We start from the raw sequence: 13695 nt of genomic DNA on the forward strand, positions 1-13695 counted from the left end.
CTGGATTGCCTGAATTATGTTGCTAAATCACAGAACCATGACTAGTATAGTTAGTTCTACAGCGGAGCCACATTTGGGTCCAGCTTGCTAGCTGGAGAGAGACCTGAGCCACCCTTGACAGTGCTTCTATGATAGATTCATTTTCAGTTCCAAACACATGATGAATGGCGTAGGTCTCAGAATGAAACCCATTCTGTGCCCCTTTCTGGAATCCAGACAAATCAGGGCTTGTTTTTGGTGGGGGGCATTTGGGAACTCTGCTTGTGTGATCCCAACGTCGCAGGCCTGTAGGGAGAGAAGGCAGACTCCGGAGCTGACAGCCGCAGGGCAGGGGATTCTTGAATAAACTGGGGGCTCTAACTGGAGGTCAAAGACACTTCAACTCCTTAACAGACTAGAAAGTGTTCTAGGAGGGGCAGAGCTCTGTCTGCAGAGGACACGTAGGCACCGCGGGTCCAGAGAACAGCCAAGTCTCAGCAGCAAGAGACGCCTTGAGAGCAGCATCTTGGTGCCCGGCTTCTCCCCACGCCAGTTCCTGAGGCAGCTGGGGCCCCATGTCTGAGGAATGAAGCTTATTAAACTGCAGAGAACGCCTGGGAAAGGGGAGAACACTAGGGGTGCTAACAAAACCCAGCAAGGGAAGTCTTTTTTTAGTCACCCCATTAAGGCTTACTGAGCTAGTGGCAGGTTCCCGTCACCTGAGAGAGTGACTGGGGGCCCATCAGAGTTGGGAGGGGAATGATGGCCAGGTCATTCTTCAGCAGCCAAGGCTGACCTGGTAACCTGAAGGGATTCAGGGTGCTGGGAGAGAGGCCCATGGGTAGCTGGCAGGTCTTTGGTTGCCACAGCCTCCTGGCTGCCAGGGGCACCCATTCACCCCACCTGAATGTGTTAGGGGGGTGTTGTGTATTTTCCTTAGTTCTTGTCCCCACCACGACAAAGAATTGAAGGGCAGAGACACAGTAGTGAAGCAGACTTAAAGTTTTATTTAAAGTCACTTAAAGAGAAAAAGTGCAGCAGGCAATCTCAGTGAGAGGTGCCCTGAAAGGTTGGAGAGAGAAAGTTTAAGATTAAAAGGTTACACACTTAGAAAGTGCAGGCAACCTCAGAGAGAGGAGCAAGCTGAAACTTTGGGGGTCCTGCCTTTTAAGGATTGTCAGGAATGTGACTAAGGGCTGGGGGTGCAGACCTGTTAAGTGGTCTCTGACTATTTAAAATTAACTTAACACAAGGAATTTACTGCTCTGATTTCTCCCTGAGATAACAGCATCCTGGTCTGGGAGCATATCAAACAAGACTGCCTGCCCAAGGTGGGCTAAGCTATTGTCTGTTTACTAAAGACTAAGTTAAGAATCTTAGTTCTTAACTTCCTGGGTATTAAAATGCAATGTTGTTTTTAAGATGAATCCTTCCTACCTTTTACTGTGTTGTTTACGGCTGGCCTGCATGCTAAATTAGTTGACCAGATTGCAAATTACTTTTTTAGGGCTGAAGGAGGAAAAAAAACATATAGGTAAAGTTAAAAAAATAAGCTGGGTTGGCATGATTAACATAACAAAGACATAGGCTATGCTGAGGTACCCTCCTTTATCTGGGGAATATTGAAACCTTCCATGCCAAGTTACTTCTGGCCTTTTGAGGTTAATCTGATTAACTCATTAACTTTGGGTCTTTTTTTTTTTTTTTGACTTTCCTGGCCTTATTCTCTTTCCACCCTGCTTATATCAATTTTCCTGCCTAACAAATGTATCTTGGCTACTATCACAACTAGAGCTACTTTTATAAAGAGACTTCGGGAATACACAACTTTTGAAGTTTGAGGATTTGCCTTAATGGATTTTAGCTTGGGGTCCCCTCCCACCTTCCCTCTAATGAGGAAGAGAGAGGAATATTAGGAGCTGGCTAGATGGGTACAAATGTTAAAGGATCAAGTAGGTTACACAAAGTGAAATTGTTTCCAGTTACTTCCCTGCCTCACCATTGTCAGCTACAGTAAACTGACTTGACAAAGTCTCACCTGAAGGGCAGCCAACTGCCTTCTTCTCCTTTCCTCATCTCCAGTAAAGCTGCTAGAATTTTTCCAGAGGAATGGATAAAAAGGAATGGGACCTTAGGAGTGAACCTCTGCAGCAGAGCCTCCAACAAGCTGTCTGGACATTGTGTTTCTCTAGAACATTGCAGTTCCTTTCACAGATTATAAAATATTAGATTATCTTTTAAAAATATGCCAGCATGTCCCAACTGTCCTCAACAATGAAGATCTAGGGGGGAAAATTTCATAAAACAAGTTCAAAGGTAATTCCTAAACCTAATATGAACCAGTGATTTCTACTCACTCTCACCCCCAGGTTATTGCCAGAAAAGAACTGCTTAGTGTCCACTGCCCCCCAGGTGACTTAAATAGTCTGCAGGGGGAGGTAAAAAGACAAAGCTGAGGGTAATAAACACATGGGCACGTGGCTCAGTCAGGAGATAACTATGCCCACAGGGTTGGCAGAAGATCTTGACACTTCAGTGTTGCTCTGACACTCTGTGCCCCTGGGAAAGTTATTTTTTGTCCCTAGAGTTCACTTTACCCACACACACAAAAAAGGACACCTTATACCTGTCACCATCTCAAAAAGGAGATAAAATGTAAGAAATATTGAAAGGTATTAAAGCATTGGAGAATGTTTTTGTGTAGAGGTGGTGGCCACAGAAGCAGCAGGTTCATAAGTGTTTCATACAAAAAGTAAGGGTAGTTATCAAAAATAAGAGGAGAAATAAGAGCTGGAGAATGTCTTTGGAAGGTGTGTGTGTGTTGGGGACTTGGCAGTGATCTACCAACCTGCAGAGGTGAGGCCTGGGAAAGTTGGTCTTTCATGCATGCTAGTATGGCTGTCACGTGCTATTCAGCAGTAAGGCCTCGGTTCCTTCCTGGTTCTGCACTTGCAGCTGAAATGGCCTTTGCCCCATCTCCTGCCCTGCATCTCACGACTATCCCTGTGGCAAAAGTCTGCAATCCCTGCTCACCAGTGACACCAAAGAAATATCCACAAACTTTGATTCTTCCCAAAGGGTGCTGGGAATTCTGAATATGGGACTAATCATTTTTAATTCATTTTAAGGACTAATCAAATTTTTCTGTTTCTTCAACATTCAGCTGTTTGTGTTAGGTTTGGTTTGATGGGTGATGCAGGCTTTATTTAAATCTGTCCCCCTCCCCCATGGGCAGGAGGGTCAGTCAGTCAATACCTGCTGTGCCCAGTGCAGAGCAGTAGGGATGGGAGACCTTACTACTCAAGTTCATGTCTCAAAAAAGCAAGGGGTAAAGATGCAAGAATCTTATTTTTTGTAATTATGTTTAGCTAGTGAATTCCCCAAACTTGTCACATCTTGTTACAGAGACATGCCTTTCACTGAGGTGTCTCCCTACAGGCCCATGTGGGTAAAATTGTAGTATTTCCAGAATATCTGCCTGGCTTTAGTACATCTGCATATCAACAGGTGCTCAAGGGTGGAGAGAGGTATGGCTTTAGTGCATTTGTATCATCCCTCAGGGGTGGAGAGAAGTTCATCTCCATATCAGTGGGTAATTACCTGGGCAAGGAGGGCTTATCTGTACCCAAGAGGTGAGGGGAGGGCCGGTTTTGCTTCTGCTGGAGCAGGAGGGAGAGAAGGGCCTGGACTGCAGTTTGTGAGTAATAAACGGGTTTTAAACTTTATTTCTTCCTGTGACTGATTTCAGTGTTTAGAGGTGTTTTGCCCCAGGATTTCCTCACCGGACTTACAATTCATCTCTGGGGAACAGGCACACAAAAGAAGGAGTATGGGAGCCAAAGTCGTTGTTAGGACCAGAGTAACAGGATGGAGCGACTGTAAGGAAATGATGCGCATGATTAGTAGCCTGGTGAGTTTAAAGACATTACTTGTTAAGCCTCCCATGATTCCCCTGAATACACTGATGGGGGCTTTGTAGCAGACATTAGCTTTGTCTTAGGAGCTTAGCCTTAGGAGCGATGAAAATGAGAGCAACTGCTGTTGATTGACAGGACAGAGTAGTGGCTATTTATCCACCACAAAGCTTTTGTTAGGGGAGGGAGGTAAGAATGTGGTTAAGCACTTCATGGTCCCATTCCGTGCTGAGGCCCCAGCCGTCCTTCTGTCTCACCTGAGAAGCCCTCTAGCGCCGCCACAAGGAGACCAGGAGGAAAGGCCAATTGGAAGTCAGGCCACTTCTTTCTCCTTTATTTTTTGTTAGTCATCATTAGTGGCTGAATTTTTAAAAAGCATGAAGTGGCAAACTTGAATTTTCTTATCTGCATATTCACGTCAAACCTGTATTGCCAACACCCAGTTATTTCAAAGGCTCTTGCGAAGAGCCTGGCTTTGAAAAGCCTTAGCGTGTAGTGGGGCACCTGAGGCCTCTGCACCGGCTTCACAGAATGAGAATACACTGCCCCTCCCCTTCTTTCTGAGGCTCCCTGGGCTTCCCAGGGTTCAATTAACAAGAGCTTCTCCAGGTGGCGGACTTCACCCAGCCATGCACCTTTCTGCATGAAGACATGTGGGTAAAATTGCAACATTTCCAGAATCTCTCACCTGACCTTAGTGCATCTCCATATCAATAGGTGTTTCCAGGGGTTGTAGAGAAGTAGTGCATCTCCATATCAATAGGTACCTATTGATATGGAGGGAGGGCATATCTGGATCAAAGAGGCTGGGTCCTGAGATAAGATGGTCAGCTGAAGTGGACGGCTGCTTGTAAGCAATAAGTGGATTTCTTCCACTTTCTTTCTCCCTTTGATTGATTTTGGTTTCAAAGGTATTTTGTTCTGGGCTGGTATTCTCCCTGGAGTTACAACATGTAAACACAGTGAGCTGTGAGTGCCAAAGACGGGAAGTACTCGGAGTTGGGGGTTATTTCTCTCTTATGCCTTGCATTATTTTTGATCACTGCTTGGTGTTTTTTTTTCTTTCTTTAATTTACATATATCATTGTGTTCTGTGTTATTCGGATTATTCTAGGAGCTAGCAATAGCGGGATTGGGAGGATGAGGATTTTCTATCAGACAAGAGAGGACCTTCTTATAGTAATAAACCAGAGGAATGTCAGATTTAGATGATCTAAAAGGAAGAATTTTCCAGTAGAAAAAGCTGTTAAACACAGAAATGAGGGTTTTTTTTTTGAGACACGGTGGATTTTGATACGCTAGAAATGATCCTTCTTAGGGTTAGAAGGACAGATCACGTTCCTTCCCAGCAAAATCAAACAAAACTACAGTACCCTGCCTGCGAATCTGAGATTTTATGAGCATCTGGCGCCCCCTAGTGTCCAAGTTGCAGCACTGTGCTTGCATGGTTTATCCTGACAAAAATTGAGCACCACTGAAGGAAGGGCATCTCGTTTAATTTCCATTTGTTCCTGGGGGCCAGAGGTGGTGGGTCAGAAGTCCATGGAGGTAAGGAGAGGACCGGTTTCATGAAGTGGCCTGTCCAGTCCCCTGGAAGCTGCAGGGGACTTGGAGAAAGGGCCAACTGCATCCAAGGCTTCCTTCCTCACAAGTATCATCACGAGACCAAGTCCATGCAATGGGAAGAGGTTGGATTTATGAATTAAAGGTATTAGATCTTAACTCCTAATTTAGCCACTGACCAAGAGTGTGCCCTTGGACTAAGCCCTTAATCTTTATGATGGCGGCTCCTTCAACAGGGTGGCAGGAATAGTGTATTGCAGGGTCAATTAAGAGAATGAGGCAAGGTGTGTGAGGTGCCTGCTGCCTCTCAGTAAATCCCTTTGCCTGTTGTCTGTCCTCCCTACAGATTAGAAACAGCTTCCCATGTCCAAATCACTTGACACACAGCTACATGGGCTGGCTTCATGAAGGTGCTATTTCTGTCTATAAGAATATTATTAGCATTTGTAGAGTTATTTTCCCTGCTGTTTTAATTTGTTTTAAAAAGTAAATTTCCCTCAAACTTGACCCTAAAGTAGCTCATGCAACCATTTCTAGCTGAGACATGGCCATTTGCTCTTTGAGAATTATGACAGGCTGGTGGGCATTCAAGCTTGTGTTGCCTGCTGGCCAGATGAAGTGACCTACTGCTGGGCTGCCTTATAGTCACTGGCCAGAACCTTCAGACAGTGACAACTCTCATCTTCCTGATACAGGGCTTCTGGCTTCACTAAAAAGTCATGAACAGATTTTCCTAAGACCCTTTCCAATGTAATATCAAAAATTTTCCTGACAAATCTCAAATCTTTTTGGCTTCTAATTTTCTCTTCTCTTTAATTTATTTGGGGCACCTGTTCTAAGAGAAGAGGTTGAATTAATTAGAAAATACCCTTCTGCCTTTCACTTTTGCTATGGATGGGGAAAAGAGGAATTTCCAGCAGCCTAGGTAGCATGGGTATGTGGAGATGTTTTATAGACTAACTTCTTTTACTGTAGTCTTCACTACTTAAAAGAAAGGAGAATAAATTAGAAAACATAACAAAGATTTTGAAAACTTGCCCTGTGTGGGTGGGAAGAGGAAGGAGGGATGAGACCCCCACAGATATCTGATGAACGAGGACTGAGTTCCAGTTCAGGGTGTGTGTGTGTGTGTGTGTGTGTGCTTGCATGTAACACTCAACCTCTCCCAAATCTGTATTTTTTTCATCTGTAAAATGAGGCATCATAATAGCACCTAGTGTAAGGTTGTTGAGAAGATTATATCAGATAATGCATTATAGCATACGTTCGCATAAAAGGTTTCAATAAATGGTATGTCTTTCTGCTATTATTCATTCACTTTCTCTCTGCATTAACTAATTCTGGGCTCAAAATGTATTGTTTGTAAGCTTCCTTGGCAGTTTACAGAAGTACAAGTGGTCTTACTTCACTTCCTACTGAAATGGAAGGGTGGTTTCTGCTTTAAACATTCAAGGATGAGATATCGAGGGAGATCTTACACAATTCTGCAACAGGACATTCTGCCAGCTGTCTGCTTGGCTCTGAAAACAGACAATGCACAAGAAATGCTTGTCACTTAACTTAGAGCCAAATACAATGCTAACTTCTAGGAAGTGTGCCGTATCTACACATGCAGGCATCCTCTTGTGTGCCCTTTGGCCAGCACACTGCTTCTGGGAGCTGAGCAGGTGTCCCAAACAGGGTCCCCTTGGTTTGCTCTTAGTTTGAATTTTAATGGAAGCATTTGTGACCAAGAACCACAAGTCAGGTCCCCCAAATGATGTTTCTCTTGTTATCCCTAGGCTGCTTGGTCACCTAAAGAAGGATCAGGACCTCCCAATTATGTCACCCACTTTTTAAATCTATAGAACCCTTGTCATAGAGTTCAGATGGAGTGTGATGGCTCAAGTCAAAACCAGACCACAGTGTTTCCTGTGGTTTCCACTACATTTCATTACATTGTGTTAGAAAAGGACAAGGGGGAAATGATGCTATGTCATTACCTGAGAGAAAATCAATGTTTTCAGCAAGTTTAAGGTGGCACAAAAATGATCAGTTTCAGACCCAAATTCCCAAGATTTTATATAAGAACGTGTTCTCACACCAAGATGATTGTGGTGGCTATTTTTGATGATAGTTCTCACAGTTCATAACTCTATATGAAAGACCAAGTGAAACTAATTTACTGATGTAAGATAAAACTTACCATTGCTGTGGCATGGATGTTCTAAAAATATATATTCACAGAGCAAAAAGGGCCCCTTAGTGGGTCCTGCCTCTAGGCAGATATCCAAAGTAGAGACTGACAGTTTTAACTGCTATTCCTGCTCTAGATGCTGGGTGAGCTGAGTGTCCGCTGAGCTCTACTCTTCTTCTTAACCATCTCACCAGGTTGTTGTGAGGACCAAATCATGTATGCAAAATAACTAACACGGTGTCATGCATGTATCAGTTGCTCAAAATTTACTAACATCATTATCATCATCATCCTATTTCTGGAACTCTTCAGAGATGATAAATTGATCCCTGATCTTAGTTTCTATCTGTCATTATCTGGGATCAATCTTCCTTTTACATAACAGAATTGTCTTATCTTTCTCACTGTAGAGGGAGCCCATGTCTTATTTGAACCTTCCTCTGTTGCACATATGACAAAACTCCCCAAAACCTCCTTTCAGTGCTTCTGCCCTTTCTTTTTTAATAGACTATGGGTGAGGGATCTGAAGGACCTTGCAACTCTGCCACTCTCAATTCCAACACCTTTCTATTTAACTGAAGGCCTTGTCAGTCCAGCCCCCATCTTCGGCCTCCAGCCCTCTGTAGTCACAGCACTTCAGAGAGGACATCCACAGAGCAGACGCTGATGGAGTGGTGACTTGTGGATGTTCTGCGTGGCTGTTTCTTCCCACAGGTCTTGGCTCTCCTCTCTTCCATCACTCTGTGTGCTCTGCTGTAGATCCGATGCCTTCTTGTCACACTTAGCTTTTAAAATGAGGAAGAACAATAGTCAGAATATTGCTCTTGTCCTTGCCTTTGGCCAGTCCATTCAAACAACAGACCCAGAGGGGTTTGACCTGCAGGTAAGTTCTGCCATGAACCTAAACTGAAATGAAGAATAACAATAGATAACATTTATTAAGTACTGTGCTAAGCTCTGACATGCATTCATTAATTTAATTTTGTATGAGATAGGTACTCTTGTTACCTACAGATGAGGAAACAGGTTTAGAGAAATTAATAAATTGCCAATGGTGAAGCCAATGCTAAGGGCAGAGCTGGGTTTTGACTCCAGCAGCTTGATCCAAGTCTTTGTTCTTAACCACTGTGAAGCACTTCTAGACAGATTTATGCAAATTTTTAAAAGGTACTTATCTGGGAAAGAGGCTTAGAGGCAAGAAGGTGTACTATATGAGCTCCTATGGATTGCTTTTACTCCATAATTCTTCCCAAACAAGGTCCTGTTAGGACCATCACATGGCTCCATAGTCAAGTACCACAACCTGAGTGGCTTCCCTCCTTGGGTTATAGATGGCTGTCTTCCCTCTGTGTCTACACATTGTCTTCTCTATGTGTGTATTTATCTCTGTATCCAGAATTCCCTTTTTATAAAGACACCTGTCATATTGGATTAGACCCACCTTAGTGACCACACTTTAACTTGATTACCTTTGTAAAGGCCCTTTCATCTTGATGTACTGGAGGGGACATAATTCAACCCATAGCAGCTCTCCTCTGTCATTTCAAAGGAAAAATCAGCATTGTGAGTCTACTACCCCATGGCACTTGGAAGTGCCCAAGTTAGCTTTTGGAGTCAAATGGCAGCTTTATTAATGCTTCATTTGCTACTTTTAGTAAAAGGATCTCTGGGTGCTCACTTACAAAAACAGAAAGAACAGGTTTAAGAAATAAAGAATGAAAAGGAAGGTTTTAGTCAGTACCTAAGTTACAGAAGCTCTTCACTGTTGATGACATGTAATGGACTCTTAGTGAACCAAATGCTATTCAGGAATTAGGTATCCCCAAAGGAGGATGTAGTATTTTCTATTTGGCTTCCTAATGAATTTAATTTACCTCTCATAGAGGAGCAACTTACCTTCAGAATCATTTATTAGTGCATCAGGTGACTCCACTTGTAACTGCTAATGTTGATAAACAGTGTTAAACTCTAATGAACTGCTGACAATCAACACAATTTCCTCCTCTTATTTTACCAGGGTAAGGGGCATTGCAGCACTAAATTAGAAAGGAAACCAGGGTGTAGGAAATACAAACTTTAAGATGTATCAAATGAAATAATAGCACCATGATTTAAGGCAGGTACTGAAGAAATAAAATGATGGAATCCTACCTACCTATTGCCTGAGGCTGCATCAGATTTAAAAAAGAAACTAAAAGTATTTGTTTTAAAGGTTCTACTCTTTTGTTCATTAAAATGTAAAATATTATGGAGAAAAGTGTGTAAAAACACCTTCAAGGAGGATATCTGTACCTATTATTTACCCACACATCTCAGTAGGGACACGTGAGAAGCTCCTAGTTATGACTAGAGATCTCATGGGAGGAAAAGTAGGTTTTCACTGTCTACGCTTTGCATAGTTTAATTTATTTAAACCATATCCATTTTAAAAAGCCCCATGGTTCGGCTGAGTGCCCAGGCACTATGCTTGTCAGGCGTGCACAGTTTCCAAGCCCCTTGGAGGTTCTAAGATTCCTGTCAGCCTCCTTTTCTATGTGCTAATGGTGGGACTGCCTGTGGGCATGGGCTAGAGTTTAGCTTAAGTTCATGCAGAAGTCGGTTAGTTTCCTTTTGAGGGCCCCTCTCCTGTCTCTGTCAGACCTTGTGAGAAGTGCGGTGAGAGCTGCCTGGCTGCTTGCTTCCTCAGGCTTTAGGGACTGCAAACTCTCAGCTGTTTATTGCCATACCTGAGGAAAGCCCCTTGCCTCAGTCACAGAAACTTAGGTTTGCCAGAGTCTTCAAATGCCCACCATGTCAGCCACCCTGGCCCCGTATCACTTGAATCCATCCATTCGCCAGCATCTCCGAGGACTGTCCTTCCTGTGTGCACCCACTAGCGGTGTGTGCCCTTCAATGGAGTTCTTCCTGGCAAGACCTCCTCCTCATAGGGGCTGAACTTGAACTACATGTAATGTCTACCTGTGACCCTGGCCCTACCTGGATTTAATGCCACCTGGAGTGAGTGTAATGCCTGTTTCCCAGGAGGCCCTTTTGCTTGGCTGCCCTATCTCTCCTCAGGCTCTTCCAAATAAATAACCCCAAAGTCTTCAGCTAATGTTGATCTCTTGGCCATCCTCTTTGAACATCTGTGGCTGTATGAGACTGAGGTTCCCAACAGTGAAGGTAAATTTTACCAGTGCTCTGAGCAGTTGGGAGTAGACATAGCCATCACCAGCCTTAAACCGTATGTTGTAAATTTAAAATTTAAACCAAGATCAAAGCATCATTTACTTTTTTTTCCCTTGTGGACATGAAGGAAGGGATGTGGGTGGTTACATTATACCACCACATCACACAGTTGACTCACTTTGAGCTCACTATTGCATAAAATGCCTCCGTCATTTCCATGACGTGGTTTTGAATCCTATGCTTGCTTTTTCTGGAACCACGCAGAGCCCTGCATCTTTTCCTATGTCATTTCATCTTGTGCGCCCATGGTTAGAAGTCACAGAAGCATTTAAAACCCGAATTCTATCTTATGTATTACCCCACTGGGTTAGCAAACCTGCCTCTGTGTCTTCATGAACAACAATAAAAAGAGTGCACCTTTCAGGGCAGATCTCAGGTCAGACTCCATGCATTCTACTCTGTAGGTGAAGGAGCAGCTGGTGTTGGGTGGGGTACCAAAGAAGGCTTGGGAGCTAGGAGAGCTTCCTGATCAGATGCTTTTATTTATCCCATTCAGAATGAGCATTGGAATTAATGAAGTATGGCAAGATCTGTTTGTATTTCTGCTCATGAGGAAAAAGTCTTATTTCTAAGAAGGGTGTTAGCAGCAACAGGTGGAGAGTGAGTACAAAAATAAGGAGAGCCTGTATACTCTTACCCATCATTTCTCTCAAGGGCTCAAGAACATGGAGAAGGTACCTGCAGAATCACTGCCAGGGGACTTTCCTTATGTTTTCAGCACTCAGACTCTAGTCTTTCATTTAAGATGGCTCCAGAGTTCCAGAAAGACTTTTAAGAAAGTATTTTGGGTTTTAAAATCTGCTAATTTTTCTTTTTCCTTTCCTTTCTTTCCTTAGAACTAACATTTTACCAAGGAGGAATTAAAGAATCAATAGATAGAGTTGAGAGAATCTTGGATATTAGGCTCTTTATTTGTAATATGGGGCAACAGAATCAGCTGTTGTATGAAAGTTATAAAGATTGCATGAGAAAATGCATGGAAGTACTCTTAGTGGACCCTGGTTCATTTTAAAGGCTCAATGAACATGGACTATATGATCGTTGCTGAAACAGCAGCCATTTCTCCCTTCTCTCCTGAGAGAGGCCCTGAGGATGCAAAATACAGAGGATAGTAACCTAAAATGAGGTGAGTGAGGAGTGCTGGGTAATGTAGTTTATGTTATACATTTTAGTTCTTAGCCAAAGTGCAATGGGAACACACTGTAGGAGTTAAGAAAGTGGAGGGGGGAAGAACAGAATGATTGGATTTTAATTTAGACAATTCTGACTGTAGTGAGGAGACATTGAAAGCACCCAAGGGTAAATATGCTATAGCTAAGATAAGAGATAATGGGAACTTGAACAGTTGATAGTGCTGGAGATGGACTTGAGACTCATAAAATTGATGGTAGTTGGTGCTGGACTAGGAAAGTGTAGGAGGAGCAAGGGAGATGGAAATTCCAGACTTGAATATGTTGTGGACTACCAGGTAGAGGGATAGAGAGCGCAGGTGGATTTTTAGATCAGATCAGAGGGAAAGTCTGGCAGGTTCTCAGTGGGGAAGGATCCTCTATTCCACTGGTGGCAGAGCACAACATTTCAAATTATCTTGACTATGTTTTCCTGGAGAAGCTCCTCTAAGACATCCTGATTTGGATGGATTTATGTGAAGCTCTGTGAAGGATTTTGTGAGCTTATGGATTTATGTGAAGCTCTGTGAAGTCAGAGATCCTGCACGTTTTGTTCCTTGCTTAGGAGTAATAGGCCAGTACCTAGCAGAATGCCCAGCACATGACCCCAAAATATTACGGATAAAAATTTGATATTTTTTTCCAAGATGACAGAATACAAGAAGCAATGGCAAGATGGAGAGATTCAGACTCATGATGCAGTGACCTTCTGATGTCCCCACTTCCTTCCTTGCTTCCCTCCCGGGTCTTGTGCTTTGAGAGTATGCCTATATACCCCGAACACCCCACCTTCTCATTTGGTTTAAAAAGCTCTAAAAGTAAAAAAATAATAAAAAAATAAAAAGCTCTAAAAGTTTCTTGGGTGAATGTATTTGGTTTTATTTTGAGATGATACTATATTATATTTGGGAGCATTCATTCAAGAAGAGCATTTTTGGGTTGGAGGAAACAGGGAGTCACCAATTGTAGCTGTTGGGGAAATGAGCAAGGAACTGGCTCCAGGCAACACAAAGGGAATGACGCCATTAGGCTCGACAATGTGACTAGAATGGTTGGAAATTCAGCAAAGGAGGTTTCTGCAGGTTCCAAAGTCCTGGCAGCCCTGGAGGCCTGGAAGGTTAGGGAGCAGCAGCAAGGCAGACATTCTCAAAGCAGTGAAATGAAGCCAGGATGTGGAAATTCAAGGGGGAGAAGGGGCAGCTCCAGCAAACAACACTGAGGGACTCCTGCTCCAAGGACAGGTTGAGTGACAGTCACCTGACCCATAGGTGGCTGACTGCAACCAGAAGAAATCAGAGATTTACTGGTGAACTTCTCTGGGACTGGGCTCAGAGAGACGACTTCACAGGTAGATAGTGACAATAGTTTAGGGAACTTTGCCTGAGAATTCTTCTATCTGATTCTTGCTGTGATTTTCCTCATTTTCATGCTGAAAGGATGAGTGTATCTCCCCTCAAAATGATGAAATATGTCCAAGTGAATGGACACCATTGGACATTTCATTTTTCAAAGTCATCAGTATGTTGTAAATCTGAAAAGAGGAAACTACCTCATAAGCAGATGTCTCCAGAAAGGTGAATGAAAATGAATAGAATTATTGATGTCATCAAATGGACATGGCTTCAAGCAGGAGATAAATATTTTTTTCACAATGACTGTGTGTGTG

The 13695-nt window shown here is 43.1% G+C and overlaps 1 protein-coding gene across 2 annotated transcripts in view; it reads left to right on the forward strand.

Annotated features, from left to right (window-relative positions):
• The window catches only part of ABCB11 (ATP binding cassette subfamily B member 11), a 206389-nt gene that overhangs the window by 20806 nt on the left and 171888 nt on the right, over positions 1-13695 (forward strand). The window lies entirely within an intron of this gene.

This window comes from Manis pentadactyla, chromosome 6 (assembly GCF_030020395.1).
Source record: "Manis pentadactyla isolate mManPen7 chromosome 6, mManPen7.hap1, whole genome shotgun sequence".
Taxonomy (NCBI): domain Eukaryota; kingdom Metazoa; phylum Chordata; class Mammalia; order Pholidota; family Manidae; genus Manis; species Manis pentadactyla.